The sequence below is a fragment of the Vombatus ursinus genome, unplaced genomic scaffold (genome assembly GCF_900497805.2).
Source record: "Vombatus ursinus unplaced genomic scaffold, bare-nosed wombat genome assembly UNPS02014847.1, whole genome shotgun sequence".
Taxonomy (NCBI): Eukaryota; Metazoa; Chordata; class Mammalia; order Diprotodontia; family Vombatidae; genus Vombatus; species Vombatus ursinus.
In genome coordinates, this window is record NW_020954625.1 from 15,067,500 (window position 1) to 15,085,977 (window position 18,478).

Below are 18,478 nucleotides of genomic sequence, written 5' to 3' on the forward strand. Positions count from 1 at the left end.
GGATTTGGCCCAGGCTTGCTCTGCCATTTACCACCTGTGTTATACAGTCCAATCCAACCTACTCATTTTGTAGATAAGGTAATTGCACTATTCCTGAAGCATAAGCCCTCACCACCACATTCCCTAACACAATGGAAAGAGCACTGGCTCCACTGTGTGAGGCCCTGGGCTCAAACCCCACCTCTGATGATAACACCTGTGTGACCTTGCTCAAGTCACTAACCTCTCTGGGCCTCAGTTTCCCCATCTGTAAAATGAGGGAGTTAGAGCAGATAAATACTGAGGTCCCTTCCATCTCCAACTCTATCAGCCTCTGACCTTGTTTGGGACAAAAAAATTTCCCTGGGCCCAATTTATCTTATCAGTAAAGTCAGGATTTTAGAGCAATGAGTTGTAAGGTAGTACATCTGAAATTGAGAATATCTAGGTTCCAATGTAGCCTTTGACACCAATTGTGTGATCCCTGATAAGGTTCTTCATCTCCCTGATTCTCAGTTTCCCTGTTGATAAAATGGGGATGGTACTGTCTACTTATACACAGCGGTTGTTGTGAGCCGTAACTGGGATGGAGTTTGCAAAGTGAGAGATCGTTGGGACAGTCTGGCTCAGGCAACCCGGTTTCGAATTCTGTCTCTGTTGTTTACTATTTGTGGCACCTTGGGTGAGGCATTTAATTCTCTAGGCAGCAGTTTCTTCGTTTTTACAATGAAGGCTTGGAGTAGAGGATCTCCTTTCCAGTTAGAAATCTGTGTTCCTAAATGCTTTGCAGATTTTAAGATGCTGATGAATTTCTGCCATTATTATGACCTGGGGTGGGTCCCTTAATTTGTCTGAGACTCAATTTCTTCATATGTAGGATGAGAAGGTTGGAGGAGATGATCCCTAACATCCTTTGGTGAAGTGGTCCCCACCATGCTGGAGTTTGTTTATAATAATATATAATGTTAAAATATAATATGTATATAAGAGACAGAAAGATAATAGATAATAATTTACATATACACAGTCCATCTGAAAGTTTGTAAACCCATACGTGATCTCACTTGCCCCGTGAGGTGGGTACTATTGGTATAAATCCCCCTATTCTACAGATGAGAAGCCTGAGGCACAGAAAGGATAAGAAGCTTAGAAGATTAGGATTGGAATGAGAGAGTCTGGGTTTGACCTCAGGCTCTAGGAGTATGTTGGAGCCAGCTCGGACCTGTTCCTGAGAACCAATTGCTAAACTTTCAGTGTGAACAACTATACCTCAGAAATCCACACATGCTACAAATAACAATCTGATTTATTATTTTTTGATTGTCTAGACTTGAGAACAGGAAGGAGAAAATGTTCATAATGCAGTTTAAACTTTCAGGGTCCTGAGCTGTTGCTGTTCTTGTTATTTTAGATCTGGTAGTTAAGCATTTACCAGCACCCTCTGCCTGGCTCTGTTATCTGCTGGATGTGAGTTTGGTCAAACACTTACCTGTTTGGGACTCAGTTTTCTCACCTGCCAAATGAGAGGGATGGGTTAGATAAGCCTTGCAGGAATTTATGGATTCACAGAAGCGACAGTGAGAAGGGAGGGGGCTTGGGGACAGACTGCAAAGGTAAGGCTGGAGATGCAGCGTACAAGGATGGATTCAGTCAGTAAATCACAAAACCTAGTGTCATGAGGGATTTTAGAGCTGATCTGGTTCAATTGCCTTATTTTACAGATGAAGCAATCGAGGTTTGGAGAGGTCTAGTTTCTTGTCCTGATGCACATCAGTAGCAGTAGCTAACACCTCCAGAACTGGAATTCCTAGGACTGTGAGCCGCTCTTGAAAATCAGCTTCTCAGCAGGGGATTTCAGCAGGTGTTCATCCAAGCAATAAACTTTCTCTTGATAATCATGGATGATCTCTGAGCCACTGAATTAAGTACCAAGGGAACTGTAGAGGCTGAGGCTGGTCAGTTCATGGGGTGTTTCTTAACATGGAATCATGAACACCTGGTGCGCAGAAAGGCACCTGGACAGAAAGTACAAAGGGGTGAATCTAAGGAGTGACTTTATTGTTGCCACAGGCAACATTGCTCAAAAATCTTTCTTCCCAACATCATAATGCTATTTGTTTCCCAGTAATCAGTCCTATCCTTCACATTTCATTCATTCCTTCGTTCATTCACAGAGTATTTACTATGTTTCTACTGCATGTAGAGCACTGTGCTGTAAGCTGGGAAAAATGCAAAGGTCAGTTAAAACAGAGTCCCTGCCATCCTAGAGTTTACAGTCTAGTGCAGAGATAATAGTAATTCACATATGTGCAACCCATCTGAAAGTTTGCAAAGTGCTTTCCATAGATGATCTCATTGGACCTTGTGAGGTGGGTACTATTGGTGTAAACCTCCCTATTATACAGATGAGAAGCCTGAGGCACAGAGAGGATAAGAGCCTTGCCCAGAGTCTTATATAAGTAGAAAGCCGAAGAGCCAGGATTTAAACCCAGGTCTCCCAGACTCCAGGGAACCACTAAAACAGTTGTTGATAAAATACAAAAATAAATGATGAGTGAATCAGTGAAAGGCAATGTAGGTCAGAGATAGAGAATAGAAAAACTAGGGGAGGCTTCTTGGAACAGATAGCCTTTGAATTAGATTTTAAAGTCTAGGTACTAATTCAATCAATGTAGAGGGAGAGAAAAGACCTTCTAGTTATACGGACTAGTACGAGCAAAGACCCATAGGTAGCACAGCACAGCATTTTTGGGGACAGAGAAAAAGACTGTGATTTTCTGTGAATACCATACCATGCACAGAGAGGAGCAATATGAAAGAAGCCTGGAAAAGTGGGTTAAGCCAGATTGTGAAAAACCTGGAATGCCGGACAAAGAAGGTTGAAATTCATTTGGGAGGCAATAGAGAGGCACTGAAGATTTGTGAGCAGGGGGGTAACAGGACCAGATCTTAATGAAAGAAAATTGTTCTGGCAGTTGGATGAGGGTGCAAATGACAGAACAAAACAAAACAAACAAACAAACAAAAAGACCCAAGAACACAAACACAGAGTTGAAAGATTTGCATAGCACTTTCCTATATTATCTCATTTGGTTCTTATAATAATCCTGTGAGCTAGATGCTATGATGATCTCTATTTTACAATTGAGGAAACTGAGGCTGATAAAGGTTAATGATTTGCCCAGGGTGATACAACTAATAGGGATTTGAAGTAGAATTTGAATTCAGTTCTTTCTGACTTCTAGTCCTGGACTTTATCCACAGCACCATCTAGCTCCTCAGAGAGGTCAGGAAAGATAAGAAGCTGTTGGAATAAGCTTGGTTGGGTGACACTGAGGGTCTCACTAAGGTGGTGGCAGTGAGGCAGAGAGGACAGGTGCCAAAGATATCACAGAGGTGGAACTGACAAAACTTGGTAGTTGTTTGGACATGTTGGGCAAGGGCAAGGGAAGTGAAAAATAAACCCAAAGCTTCAAATGTGGGAGACCGGGGGAAAGACAGGACCACCGATAGATTGAAGTAAGTGAGGACATCACTGGTCCACTTTTTTCAGTTACCTTTCCTCTCTTGAATCTTGGGACTTTCCTCTTTTCTAGGAGGGGATGGAAATCAAACCGTACTCTACCAAAACAAAAGCATTGGGAAGGAGTGGAAGAAAGAAAAGTGATGTGGGATGAAGGAGGAAGAAATGACTTAAACACGAGGGGTGATGCTTACCTTCATAATCTGTAACATAACAAAGACATATTCAGATAGAATTTTGCAATTTTAAAAGCCCTTTCACATGTTATTATTTCTTTTGATCATCACAACCACCATTTGAGGTGGCAAGGGAAAGTACATTCCTCCTCCTAACCATTAGTTAGTTATTACAAAAGCATCATGGACTCTCCCTCGCTAGGATCTTTGGTCCGTCTCACTTGTTGGGTCCATTGTAAGGGGGGTTCCTGCTCAGGTATGAACCCAATGGTCTCCCTTTTAAGATCCTCTGATTGATTGTATTCAAATACAAATTTGATTATTTGATTAAGCTCAGTTTTGTTTAAACTGTTATTCTCTTCCCTCCTCCCCTGTCCCCACCACTTTATAGGTCATAAAATTTAGAGCTAGAAGCAACCAGAGATGTCTATTCGAATCTCCTTCTAGAGATGGGAAAACTGAGTCCTAGAGTGGGGAAGAGGAGGAGCCAGCACAGCACAGCTTAGTGGAAAACCAGGGCATAGAGGGCTGAAAGAGAAGTCGAACAGGTTGGAGCAAAAAACTAGGAGCTCCCTTGGCTGAATTTGTTGTAAAGGGGATTCTTGAGTGAGGTGTGTGCTAAACTAGGCTGCTTCTAAAATCGATTCTGGGATTCTGGGATTCCTACTCATCCATTAAAGGTGAACCAAAGTGCCATCTCTGGGAAGCCTTCTATGATTCCCCTGCCTCCACTCATCCCCCTCCAGCTATCCCCCTCACTCCTCAACCAACCAACATAGAGGCAGAAGAGTCCTCAGAGGCCTTCAGGTCTTACTCCCTCATTTTACAGATAAGGAAACTGAGGCCCAAGGAGTCAAGGGACTTGCTCAGGGTCACACAAGTTGTAAGTATCAGGGACAGGTATTGAACCTAAAACCTCTTCCATATAGAGCCAGTGCTCTTTCCACTGTACCTCAGTACTTAGCTTTGTATCTCTAATGCACTAATATATAATGTATGTCATAGCTGGGGTGGTGTTTAATTTCCCCGTTAAATGATTTCTAAAATCCCTCCACCTTTAACTATCAGCCTATTATCGTTCTAGATTGTAAACTCCTTGAAGGCAGGACCTGATCTCATCTAGACTTTGTATCTCACCCAGGGGCTTGTCCTTTTCCATTACCCAATTGGCAATGATATTTCGGTCCCCTAAGTACAGCCTTCTTCTCTCCCCTCTAAATGTACTTCTCACGAAATATTGTGTCACACAGGGTTAGACTCTGAGTTCTGTGGGCAAGAGGCATCTTCAAGATCTTGCCTTATCTAAACTTTGTATCTCTTTCAGCCACCAGCATGCTTGGTAGGTACTAGGTGCTCAAGAAATAGTTACTGTAACTTGATGTTATTGTATCTTCTGTGTATAAATTTGGCCTCCCATTTAAAAGAAACTTTCTAGCAGGATAGCTCTAGAAGTGAACAAGAGTCAGAGGCCACTCAAGCCTCTGATTTCAGAGACTCGTCTGTGTTTGCATTGGTAGATTGTGGCAGATTGAGATTTGAGCCCAGGTCTTCCTCTGTCTAAACCCAACCTATCCACTAAGCAGTTTTGCTAGGTAGTAGTCAAAAGCTCCCCTCGAGTCACTGACATTACCAACTGCTCAGACTTAACAGTTTTTGCCCCTTCTCCTTGAGGTCCCTGCCAGCCTTGAATCTATGAATAAATAAGCATTCTTCTGCAGTCACTCTCACTTCCCGCTGAGTAAGCCTCTCCCCTCCTCCTGGGTCCTGATGCTTTCAACTTTTACAACCTTCAGAGCTGTCCTGCTCTGAAGACAGAAATGAGACAGAAAACCCACTTCTTCCCCTCCTTCTGTGCCTTACTGAAGCACTGACTTCCATTTGACCATAGACTCTTTGTCCTTCATTCCCTGGGGATTCTTAACAGGCTTCCTTAAACTAGTTTCACTCTGGGTTTCAACACTTCTCTTCTCTGGACCTCAGTTTCCCAACCTGTAAAATAAGTGTGTTGAGCCAGATAAGGCCCTTTCCAGGGCTAGTTTCCTAGGACTTGGGGATGGGGCAGGCCATGCAAAGACATCTCTCTGGCTTGTGGTTTTTTGTCGGGGGACTGGACAAACAGGGAGAGTCAGGACAATAGGGAGGACACTTGTGAACAGGAGGGACATAAAGTGAGCTTGGCTTTCTCTTCTGCAATCCCACTATCCCTTGGGGTCCCACTTTGGCTCCTTAACTTTTTTCTATTCTAACCCAAACATCCTCCCCTTCACCCTAAGATCTGTGAGTCAAACATACCACCTAAGCATTTAGTCAACCCCCCTGGAGTGATCTGTGGGCCATTCCTGGAGTCAAAGTCTGTGACTCTAACAAGTTCCAAACCATCTCCCTCGCTTTTGCTCCCCCAGTTTCCTCCTTGGTAAAATGAACACACTATTTTTTTTTATCTTCCACTTCTCTATACGGTTTACAGAGAAGCACTTTGGGATCATACAGTTTTGATCTGGAAAGGATCATGGAGCTGACTTTGGATCCCTTAATTTTACAGAAAGGGAAACTGTGGCCCTGGCAGGGGAGCAACTTTCTCAAATTCCAGTACGTCACCCCAAAGCCAATGCTTTTTCCACTGCACCCAAATGTGAGACCCTGGGGCTTTGATTCCCAGTTTGTGGACTTGTAGGCTGTGTGGTTTAGGTCCTTTTATAGGCCTTAACTTTCCAGTCTGTAAAATGAGAGGATTGGACCCCGATAATGGTTCTCAAAACTCAGACCTCAAGGCACTTTGTAGACGGGAGCTATTCTTGTTAAGGATAATGAGCTGATAAAGTTGGGTTGTTTCCTAATGGCTAACATTAACATCTGCTTGGGGGCGGGGGTAGACTTGTGATTTCTTTGGAACAGGGAACTTGCGATCCCCATTAGACCCGGAGCTTCCTAAGAGCAAGGAATGTATTTGCCTTGGTGCATAGCGTGTGCCTGGCAACTAGTAGGTATTTAACACATTACTTGTGGACTTGATTTGTAGAAAGGAAACTGTCCACTCAAAGGTATTGTGTCTGGGCACAGAGAAGTTGTGATTTCCCCAGGGTCACACAGTGTGTGTTCAGAAACACGCCTTCCAGGATCGAAGACTGGCTCTCCTCTCACCCCTCCTCTCCTGGCATTTATAGATCACTTTTTTCCCCCTTTAAATAAAATCAAGTTAAAATGTGCACCATCTTGTTCCATCCATAAACTCATTTCCCCCTTAGCACGGCCCTCGGAGGTAGCTACTACGATCGTAATTTCTCCCACTTTATAGACGGGGAAACAGAGGCTCACGAAGGTTAAGGAGATTGGTCCAGAGTCACACAGCTAGTGAGTGTCAGCGGTGGCATTTGAACCCAACTTCCTAAGCGCTCAGCTCCACTCGCAAGCAGCGGGGTTGCCCGGGAGAGCTGGCTCCCTCCGCGGCCGTGCCCGCAGCCCCGACGACTCTTCGGCCAGCCTCCCTCCGTCTGTCCCCGACCCCAGGCGCCCGGCAGGGAGACAAGCGAGCGGAGCCAGCGAGCTAGCAAACGAGCGAGCGCCCCCACCACCAGCCTCGCCGCCTCCCTCTCCTCCTCCTCCTCCTCCTCCTCCTCCTCCTCCTCCTCCTCCTTCCCCCGCCGCCGCTCGCTCAGCCACAACCGGTTCAGACTGGCCTCGGTGCCCCGCACAGGAGGGAGAAGGAGAGCAGGGGGAGAGAACTTGGCCGGGAGGAGTGGCGGCGTCCCCGGCGGCAGGAGGGGGAGGGGGAGGGGGGCTGGGGAGGAGGAGGAGGAGGAGGAGGAAGACAGGGAGGAGGAGGGAGGAGAAGGAGGAGGAAGACAGGGAGGAGGAGGAAGAGAGGGAGGAGGAGGTGGTGGCCCTGGGGCGACAGGGAGGAGGGGGCGGGCCAGCTGCTCCATGTGGCCGCCACCACGGGCTACGCGCTCGGCCTGGCCGGAGGGCGGCGGCTCCCCTGCGGGGCCGGGGCTGCGCGGCTCGAGCCGGGTCATTGCCCAATCGCCCTGCGGCGGCTGCGGCTGCGGCGGCGGCGGCGGGGATAAATAGCAGCGCCCTGGGCCGCGGGGCCACCAGTGGGAGAGCCAGCGAGCCGCCGCCGGCGGGCGGACAGGACGCCCCCCCGGGCTAGCTGCGCCCCCCGCTCCCGGAGCAGGATCCCTAGCCCCGGAGCGCCGCCAGGTAAAGGGGTGAGAGTGGGAGAGCGGCGGGGGCGGGGGGCAGGGTTTGCGCGCCCGCGGCCACGGCCACGGCCACGGCCACTCTCCGGCCGTGCTTCCTGCCCGCTCTGGCTCCCGTGCGCTAGGGTTCCGAGCAGGAGCGGGGGGCGGTTCAAGGCTGTCACCGGCCGCCGAACAGCTGCTTGGAACCGCTTCCTAGCTCGCTCGCTGGGGATGTGTGTGCCTCTGTGTGTGTGGGGGGGGGGTGCGCGTGAGTGAGTGTGTCTATGCGTGTTTCTGTGTATGCGTGCGCGCGCGATTAGTTCCTTGGGGCTCTCTTTTCAACCCTTGCCAGAAGTAAGGGAGAGCTGTAACTCCGGGGCTCCGCGGGTAGCTTCAGTGTAAACGGAAAGTATATCAGAGAGTTTGGACGTCCTCCTTGGGACCCTGAGAAGCCGGGCGGTTTCAGGTTGTGTTGTTTCTAAGGTTGTGTCCTACCCAGAAGCGTGGAGGCCTCCCTTCGCGTGGCAGTAACACCGAGCCCCCTGGGCTGCGGGGAAGGGAAGGAGGTGCTGCCGGACTAGAGCACTCGCGGAGTGCAGCGGGGTCCCGGACAGCAGCTCCCCGCTTGCTTGGAGGCTGTGCAGAATGGGAACGAGGAGGAAGCCGAGGCGCTCTGCTGGGAGCGGGGCTGCACACCGGCCCCAGGACCGGGGTGCAAGGGGAAGCCTGGCGGCTGTTCAGCATCACTGAGCCAGGTTCAGCACCACCTGGTCCAACCTAGGCTCTCGCCTGAGAGGCAGCTTGCGGGAGAGTTTGGGTTTCGCTGTGGAAACTCAAGCAACCGGCAGGCGAGATCTACCAACTCCGGGAAAGTAAGCTTTGATTCCTTCGGTTTTTGGCTCGCGTTAGGTAGCCTTGGCTTCTGGCCCAGCGGTCCCCATAGGATGTGGTTAAGAGCAACTTCTAGTACCTGAAGGTATTAAAAAAAAGCGCTTCGGCAACGTCACTACCCAGTTCTCGGGTGCCAAGTGATGGACAGAGGATTGGAGTTCGGTGAAACTGAGGAAACCCCAACCCCTGCCCCCCGCCCCCCGCCCCGTACAATAGAGTCTGAAGAAAGACTGGGGGAAGGTGAGAGAAGGGGAAAGGAAAAGGAGACAAGTTCCTTAATTATCCAACAGGCATTTTATTAAGCATCTACGGTATGCCTGGCATTGTGCTAAGGACTGGGGATACAAAGGCAAAAACCCAGTTTCTGCCATCATGCAAATAACTGTACATGTACACGATCTCTTCAGTGTAAATGGAAAGTATATCAGAGAGAAGGCATTGGAGAGGGGAGGGACTGGGAAAATCCTCCTGAAGAAGGTGGGGTTTGAGCTGTCTTAGCTGGAATCAGGCAAGCCAAGAGGATGAGGTGAGGAAGGCCAGCATTCCAGACTTAGGGGACCGTCATTACGAAGGCCCTTAGTTGAGAGATGGAGTGTCTTAGGTGAGGACCAGCAGAGATACCAGTGTCACTATATTGTAGAGTATAGGAGATGTGAAAAGTGCAAGAAGACTAGAAAAGTGTGTGTGTGTGTGTGTGTGTGTGTGTGGGAGGAAGGACAGGTTATGAAGGACAGACGATTTTATATTTTGATGCTGAGGGTAATAGTGAGCCACTGGAGTTTAGGGAGTAGGACAGTGACGTGGACAGATCTGTACTTTGAGAAGGCGACTTTGATAGTTAAGTGGAGGATGGAGTGGAGAGAAGGGAGAGGGGAGACATGAGGGAGAGAAAAAGGTATGGCCAACTAGCAGGTGTGAGGTGATTAGGACCTGCACCAGCACGGCACCTTTGTGAGAATAGGTGTTATGAAGCTAAAAACCACAAGGCTTGGCACAGATTGCATCTGTAGGGTGAGGGTGAGTGAGGAGTCCAGGATGACAAAAAGTTTAGAACTTGGGTGACTAGGACGTGGTGCCCTCCATATGAAGGATGATAATGAGTTGAGTTGGAGGCATGTTGAATTTGCCACGTCTGTGGGACATCTAGTTCCAAACGCCCAATAGTCACTCAGAGATGTGAGTTCAACATGTAGCTCAAATTCAAAATGTTTAAAAAAAAAAACAAAACAACCGGCAAGGGAAGCGTTCTTAGAAGGACCCTCTCCATCCCTCTTTTTTTTGGTCAATCTGCAAGTTGTCTTTGTTGTTGTTGTTGTTGTTGTTGTGCAAATGTCAGCGACTCCATCCTCTCTTCAAAGATGTGAAAGTTAGGAATCACATTTATAAGCTTTTGGGATCAGCTGATCAGCAGTGTGGCATTGTGGGTATAGAGCTGTCCTTGGAAATTCGAAGACCAAAGTCCAAGCTTTGCTCTGACCCTTACAAGTTAGTTGACCATGGGCAAGTCATTTTACCTCCTCCTGAGAAAACCCCAGGTTTGCACCTAAAAAAGGATTTGGATCCATGGTTTCTACATAACATTTATTGAGCATAGTACTTGCAATCTAATCCATTCAATCCAGTGGACATTTGGTAAGCACTTACTGTGTCCTACTGGGCACTAAGTACACAAACACAGAATGGAAAATGGACCCTCTCCTCAAAGAACTTACATTCCATGGAGGAAGAAAGCTTTGAGATACTTTGAGAAAGAATACAAAGAGAAAAAATTATTTGGCCCCCTACCCACAGGCAGCTTAGCATTTCAAATAGGCAAGGCTGGAAGAGAATTGAATTTTAAAGTTAAGCTGTCAGGAAGACCTGGGCTGAAGTCCCACTTGTGATTGCTGGCTGGGGCACCTCCCTTCCAAGTCTCATGCTTAATGGGACTTCTGGCCAAGTCTCTAACACAAATTGCAGAGAAGGCACTGACCTGCATTGGTGCAGGTAGTTTGCTCATCTGAGAGTTCCCTCTACCAATGTCATCATAGGTCCAGTACCTATTTCTTGCTCTGCTTTGGGGATCCAAACACTCATCTACCATTGGTTAGACAACCTTGTAAATTTCTAAAACTGAAAACTCCTCATCCCTTGACTAATCTGGTGCAGAGTCTCTCCAGACTTAGCTAGGCCAGTCAATGGATGGCAGACACATGCTTCCTTGCTGGTTCCTTATCTGGACCAGTATCGTCTCATACAGTAAAGTACTGAATAGTTCAATGCTGAGAGTAGATACGCAGTCATGACTAGTAACTTTTGCACCCAATGTCATTGGCACAAACATGAGAAGAGGAAGGAGGAGAAAGAGTGGCCTCAGATACCATGAGGCCCCTGCTGGGTTGACCACTGCAGGCAGCAGAGTGTAACGGCTGAGAAGGAGCTCACAGGGGTGTGTCTGCTTAGGGGAGGAAACCACTGGAGCTTCCTATTTTAATGATTTTTGCTAATTAGGTGATACCTTCAGTTGTTTCTATGGAGCAGAACTTCTAGTACTGCCTGTACCTTTTAAATATTCTTCACCTGAGGCAAAGCCCTGGTCATAACATCCCAGTTACTGCTCTGAGTAAACATAAATGGAGTTAGAGGGGAAAGGTCTCAGCAAACTGGCAATGGCCGGGCTGTATTTACAAAGGAGGCAGACCTTCAATGTTTGATAGGATATAGGTAAGTATTAATGAAAGCCTGGAAATAGTGGGAAATATTGTGTCCCTAGGAAACAGTGAGGAGAGCTTGCTGACTTGTCCATTTTCTGTCCTATAGATAGTATTTAATTCTGGTGCTATCTCTAGCTCTGATGTCCCTGATACTTCCTATATATTCTTAAAGCCAATACACAATTATTAAGCACTTGCTGTGTGTGACAAGCACTGTATGAGGTGCTGAGGATAAAAAAAATAAAGTCCTTGCTTTCAACAAACTTGCATCCCCATGGCCACAGATAATACAGATGAAGTAAAGAATATGCAGTTTTGAGGGGCCATGGGAGAGCAGTAACAAGTTGGTGGTGGGGATGGTGACAGGAAAGGTCTCTTATAGGAGGAAGCACTTGAGCTGAGTTTTGGGAGAAGTTAGGGATTCTCAAAGGTAGAGACGGAGATGTACAGTAGATGTGAGGTGGGGGTAGGGGGTGGGGGGGGGAGGACTGCAGTCTGTGCAAATGCCTAGGGTGGGAAGTGGAATGTTATATTCAGGAGATGACAAACAGGTCAGATTAATTTGAACAGAGAAAGCTTCATTTTTTTCAGGGCCTAATAAAGAAGGCAGAGTGGGGACACTGGACAAGCTGGTAGTCACAGGACCTGAGTTCTAGTCCTGGCTCTGCTAATAAATCACTGTTGGATCTTAATCAAGTCATTTAATGTCTCTGGACTTCAGTTTCCTTATCTGTAAAATGACATGTTGGACTGCATGTTCACTTTCAACTCAGAAACTGTTTTGAATCCCAGCTCCCCCAGCCTAATTTTTCTCCTCCCCCCCCAACATATTCTAAGACTGTATGTAGCCATTCTCCCAATAGAAAGCCCTTTGATAAATAAATGATGCTCTGGGATAGGTCCAGAGAGAAGATCTCTGAGGTCATGGGGTAGGTATTTTTGGTCCACTTGTGCTGTCAATGTGGATTAGGGAAGAGGTTCAAAGTAACATGGGAGTAGATATTTGTGGGAAGAATTGGAATGATTGGGATCTAAGTAAGGATCAACAACCTTATCTGACTTCCCTCTGTCTATCTCTTTCATTTATTTTCAACAAAAGAGCTGGAAAATGAGCTCTTGATGGACACAGGGACAAAAGAGCTAGGTGTGTGTCTTAATTTGTGTCCCAAGGAAAGGAAGCAACACTCTTGGGGTCAATTGGGGACAGCTGGCCACTCACCAAAATCATCTAAAGCTTTAGCAGTGTTAATTGGCCACCAGGTACATTTGAAATTGTTTTCCCTCTGAAGGCTGTGGCTATTAGCACTGTGACACATTTGGAAGTGGGCCTGGCCTCTGCCCTAGTTAGACCCCATTGGATCATTGGGTTCCATTCCGGCTCACGTGTTTTAGGAAGGCCATTGCCGTGTTGGAGAGATGGAGAGGATGGTAAAGGACCTCAAACTCATGCCACGTGACAATCAGATGAAGGAATCAAAAATGTTCATGAACCCCCTGAAATCTATCCACAGAGCCTTTGAGGGTTCATGAACCATAAGCTAAGAATCCCTTTTTTTGAAAAGTTCTGGTAAAACATAATCACCCTGACTTCAGAGGCTGTCTCCTTGTCATAGAAACAAAAGATACATTGCACCTTAAAAACAAAACAAACAAACAAACAAAAAAGAAAGGAGAATGAGCTGCCTTAGGAAGTAGTAGCTACTTCCTCACTGGGTTTTAAGCAAAGGTTGGATGACCGGGTGCCTGGGGTTAGTGTCCAGGGAGCTTTGCTTCACATGTGGGTTGGACTAGATGGCTTCAAAGATTCTGTGGTCTTGACAAATTGACCCTTGCATTTTGTTCCCCTTCTTCAACATAGAATGAAGAACCTTGAAAGATCCTTGAATTTCCATTGGCTTAATGAGTTGAAGGATTTTGGGCTTGTAGGCCCCTAATTAATGGAAAAATAGAGGTAAACCTAACCAGGTACAAATGCAACAGTCATACACTCACATAATTATAGCCTAAAAAAATCATGTTGATTATGCTTACCAGTCTAAGCTCCAGTTTACCTAGGGCCATGTATTCAATATGGCAGCTTTAGTCAGTAGCTAGAGAAGCCTTGGTGAGGCTGTGTGAGGTACTCACAGATAGATTGTTGAACTTGGAGCAGGAAGACTGAGTCTGAATCCTTTCCTTGCTCCTTCCCTTATCATACTTACCAGTTATATAGCTGTGGGCAAATCTCTTAACCCCTCTGAGCCTCTGTTTCCTCAAATGTCAAACTGCTGTTTTTGTTGGTTGGATCAGATGCAGAGAATCTACCCTAAGCTTTATGTCAGTGTGGTATCTTGTAACCAAGTTGTTCTGATCAGGCTTGGCTTGAATACCAAGAATGGAAGTAGTTGGGGGGAAGGAAGCAAGTGCCTGATTAAATAGACAGCTAAAAGCATTTTCAGAGGGGAAAGAAAAAAGATAACACAAATCTTAGTGTGAGTAACAGCAGAAGAAAACTAGAAAGGAGAGGTCAGCAGACCCTAAAAACAACATTGAGTACAGGTTGCCAGGAACATGTTGGGGAGATCTCTGGTTTTTGTCAAGAATCGGGCAGTCGCATGTTATGCTTGGACCTCTGGACATGGAGCCAGGAGGATCTGGGTTCATATGCTTTCTAGCCGTGTGATCTTGGACACGTGTCTAGGCTTGTATCAGATGATCTATGGTAAGTCATAGATATGTCTCTGCTTATTCCCTTCATTTCAATGCCTTCCCCTCTCACAAAAGGGCAGGGGAATTATTTCCTGACAGCTCTGTCTCTTACTCAGTTTCTGCATCTGTGAAATGAAGGGGTCTAGTGCTAGATGTCTAGTCCTATGATTGTGTTACCTGACATTTTCTCCAGTTTCATGATCCAAGTTCCTTCAACACAATTTGTTGTTTGATTGAGGTAACACTTGCAAACCTCACTTTGTTCAAGACTACAATGGGAGTAACACACACACACACACACACACACACACACACACACAAGCTATTTTTGACTTAAACAGTCCGGTCTAGTTGTGAGACCTGGTGGAGAAGTAGGAACAAAAAAGAGCTTTCCTGAATAACCATGGGAGTCTGGTTAGCTAAATCAGGGGGATGGATTTCAAGACAAAGAAAGGTCCAAAGTGGATGCAGGATACTGGAAATTGTTAACCACTCTCCAAGATTCCTGAAGTGTTCAAAATTTCTTCTTTTTTTGCCCAGTTTCTGCTTTTCTAGGGGTACAAGTCAATAATGATGTCAGGAAGTATCCTTATTTTCAGAAGAATCCACTGTTTTTTCTTCGAAGAGTAACAGTATGGTGTAATGGATAGCTGGTCTTGAAGCCAGAAAGTCCTGTGTTAAAGCCCTGCCTCTGATTCCAAGAGCCTGGACAAATCACAAGGTTTTGGTCCCTAGCTACTTTCTAAGATTGCTAACCTGGTGCCAACCTTCATTGGTAGAAAGGCATTTCCTCACCTGGGAGATGTCAATACTGGTGAAGTCATAGGTTCAGCTCTATCCTTATGTAAAACAACAGCAACAACAATCACAACAAAAACAAAAAAAAAACCCCAGCTTCCCTAAGGATGACAGGACAAGTACCACAGGGACAAATGGTAAGTTGATGTAAGGTAGCTAGTGCTCCCACGTTCACCGGCTCACAGAATCTTTGATCTGGAAGAAGCCTCCAAGACCAGTTAGTCAAATACGTGTCTGAACAAGACTCCTCTCTGTAATCTTTCCTACAGGTACCCCCCCCCCACCCCCAAGCCTTCTCCTGGATCCTCCAGTGAGGGAGACTTTGCTGCATTCCCTTTTTGGGGAATGCTCTCATTGTTGGAAGATTTCTCTTTATATCATGCCAAAATTTTTGCCTTTCAGCTTCCATGTGTTGCCCTTGGTTCTGCCCTCTGGGATCAAGCAGACTGCCTAATCTCTCTTCTGCAAGGCAGCTCTTAAGTCACTTGGAGAGGGTTGTCCTACCCCACCATAGGTTTTCTCCCTATGTACCATCGTCACCACCAATTCTGGGTTGGGGGGGCATTGTTCTCTCTTGGTTCTGCTATATGTTTAACCAATCCTTTTTTTTTTTAAAGGCAGTTGGGGTTAAGTGGCTTGTCCAGGGTCACACAGCTAGTAAGTGTCAAGTGTTTGGTCTGAGGCCGGATTTGAACTCGGTTCCTCCTGACCTCAGGGCCGGTGCTCTATCCACTGGGCCACCTAGCTGCCCCTAACCAATCCTTTTCAGTATCATTTGCTTCCTTATCATTCATATCACATTTTGACTTGTACATTAAGTATCAGACCTGAGCCCTCTTTCACTTGGTAATCTCATCAGTTCCCATGGGTTTAATTATCATCTCCATTGCAGATGATTCTAAGATCCACATTTAGAGCCCTAGTCTTTCTCCTGAACTCTGGTCTCTCATCACCAATGGTCTCTTGGACACTTAGAAATAGATTTCCCATTGTCATCTTCAACTCAAAATGTCCAAAATAAAACTCATCTTTCCACCCAAACCCCACTTGCTTCCAGACTTCCCTATTACTGCCAAGGGTACCAACATCCTATTAGTCACCCAGGTTCTCAACCTTAGACTCATCCTCCGCTTTCCCCCCTCACTCATTCCCATATCTAGTTTCTACTCCCGCAACATCTCTCACATATGGACCCTATTCTCCAATCACAAAGCTGCCATCTTAGTTCAGGCCCTCATCACCCATTCCCTGAATTATTGCAATAGCCTTCTAATTGGCTTCCCTGCCTCAAGTATCTCTCCACTTCAATCTATTCTCCACACAGTTGCTAAAGTCATTTTTCTAATACATAGGTCCTACCACACCATCCTTTTACTCAATGGATACCTGTGACTTCCTATTTCCTCTAGAAACATATATAAAGTTTTGTTATTTGTGTCTGACTCTTCATGGTCCCTTTGGGGGTTTTCTTGGCAAAGATACACATAAAATTAGTCAATCTGTAAACATCTATTAAATGCTTACCATGTGCCAGACCTGTGCTGAGTGCTAGTCCTCTAGCTTTTGAAGCCCTTTACAGCCTGGCCCCTTCTTACCTTCCCAGCAATAATATACTTTATTATTGGCATTCTTTCTGCTCATCACACACAATGCTCCAGCTTTCCCCTTCATGCCTTTAAATATCTGGAATGCTTTCCCTTCTGGTTTCCTTCAAGAATCAGCTCAAGCATTTCTTTCTGCAGGAGGCTACTTCTGGTCTCTTCAGATACTACTGCCTTTTCCTCTAAGGTTACTTTGTAACATCTGTGTACATGTCCTGTGAATACCTATGAATATATATGTAGTCACACCATTAGAATGTAAACTTCTTGAGGGTAGGGACTGTTTTTGCTTTTGCTTTTTATCTCTAGCTCACTGCACAAAGCTTGGCACATAGCAAGCCCCTAATAAATACTTGCTGATTGGCTGATTGCCAGGCACCAGGGACACAACAACAAAAATTAAAAACAACATTGTGGCCCTTCAAATAGCCTATTTCATTTTAAATTCCTACAGAATTGACAAGTGTGTCCCTATTTTAGTGAATTGAATGAATGAGCTGAGTGCTCAATGGTTAGGATCATACAGGAGTGGTTGATCTTTTCTCCCAAAAGTGCCTCTTGTTGGGGTGAGGGTTTGGGCTAAGCAGGGGCAGGGTGAGCCAGCTGGCTGCCTTTGGCCAGAGCAGCTCATGGCCCCGAGGATTTTGGCTCCTTGGGACTGTTCCCATTGAAATCACGGAGAGGGAGACACAGAGACGCTTCTCTGCACTCTGTCTTGGGACTGAAGTTTTCACCCTCTGGAGCCCTGAGGGAAGAAATAAGCTTGTTATTTTCTAGCAAGGGAATGATGGGGAGGCTTTTTGGGGCTCTGCCACATCTAATGGTGGCATTCATGTGACCCCTCTCTGCAGGAACACAGGGGGAAATGCCCCAGGGGAGAAGGGGGCATAGCGACAACGAGCCTCTGGTTGCCATCCCAGCTGTTGGCCCTTTCCCTCTAGACTGTAGCTGGCTTAAAAAAAATCCTTCACCAGCAAAGAGATTTCAGCTATTTTATTCTTATCTTTTAAGCATTTCTGATGTTGATTTTCTCTGGAGAAAATTAGGATCTTGGGAATTCAGGTATGGGACACAAATAGGGATATTTTATTGGCTCCATTTGTAGGTGCTTTTGCATCATGGCTTTTCCCGCCCATCCCCTTCCTCAACACACTTACACATTCCAGCTTTTCAAAGTAGCCCAAAGCAAGCATGTCAATTTTAAAGACTGTCCAATAGTTTTTCTTCATCCCTATATTTGCATAATTCAGAGCTAAAACCATAGAAGTACATAGGGTTAATAATTATTTATTGACCAATTGACTGACAGGTTGTCCCAAAAGTCTTAGCTTACTTTGGGGCCACCTGTAGATTTGAAGCTGATAAAGAACTTTACCCAAGAGAGTTTTGGTGGCTTACCTGAGATCACATAGCAAGTTGGGCAGAGCTGAGATGTGAACTAAGCTCCTCTGACCTCAAATCTAGCCCATTGGCCACTCCGCCATGTAGCCTCTCCCCCATCTTCACCCTCATCTATTGAATTCCTCCCATCTCTGATACATTGGGGAAATATATTGGGGAAACAACCCTGATGGCTTCCCATTGCACTTTTAACCTTCTAGGGAGTTGTGTTTTGCTAAAGCAATGAACTGCCTGGTCATTCTTCCCTTGAACCAAAAGGCTTTAAGTCTCAAACCTGAAATATAAAGGAAAAAGAAATCCTGATGGTAAATATCACCTGTCAATCACTTGCTGGTTTTTCTCTATCACAAAAATCTAAGAGTTGTTAGAGGTTTTAAACAACATGAAAATACAGGATCACACCCTTTAATTTCCAACTTGTGAAGAAGCTCTTCCATGAGAGTTAATGGAATTTTAGGATAGCTAGCCATTGACTGGCCAAAGGTTGACCAAATCCCCCATGGCCTTTTAGAAAGCAGGACGTGCTCTCTGGGGAGCCAGTCTAGAG

The 18,478-nt window shown here is 46.0% G+C and overlaps 1 protein-coding gene across 3 annotated transcripts in view; it reads left to right on the forward strand.

Annotated features, from left to right (window-relative positions):
- The first annotated feature begins 7,802 nt into the window (after positions 1 to 7,802).
- The window catches only part of SLC16A9 (solute carrier family 16 member 9), a 46,479-nt gene continuing 35,803 nt past the window's right edge, over positions 7,803 to 18,478 (forward strand). The window contains exon 1 of one of the 3 annotated variants that reach the window (XM_027840523.1): positions 7,803 to 7,878. The gene's annotated coding sequence lies outside the window, so the exon portion shown is untranslated. Of the gene's footprint in view, positions 7,887 to 8,670; positions 8,732 to 18,478 lie in introns of those variants that run through there. The other 2 variants (XM_027840525.1, XM_027840524.1) reach the window with 2 other exon arrangements.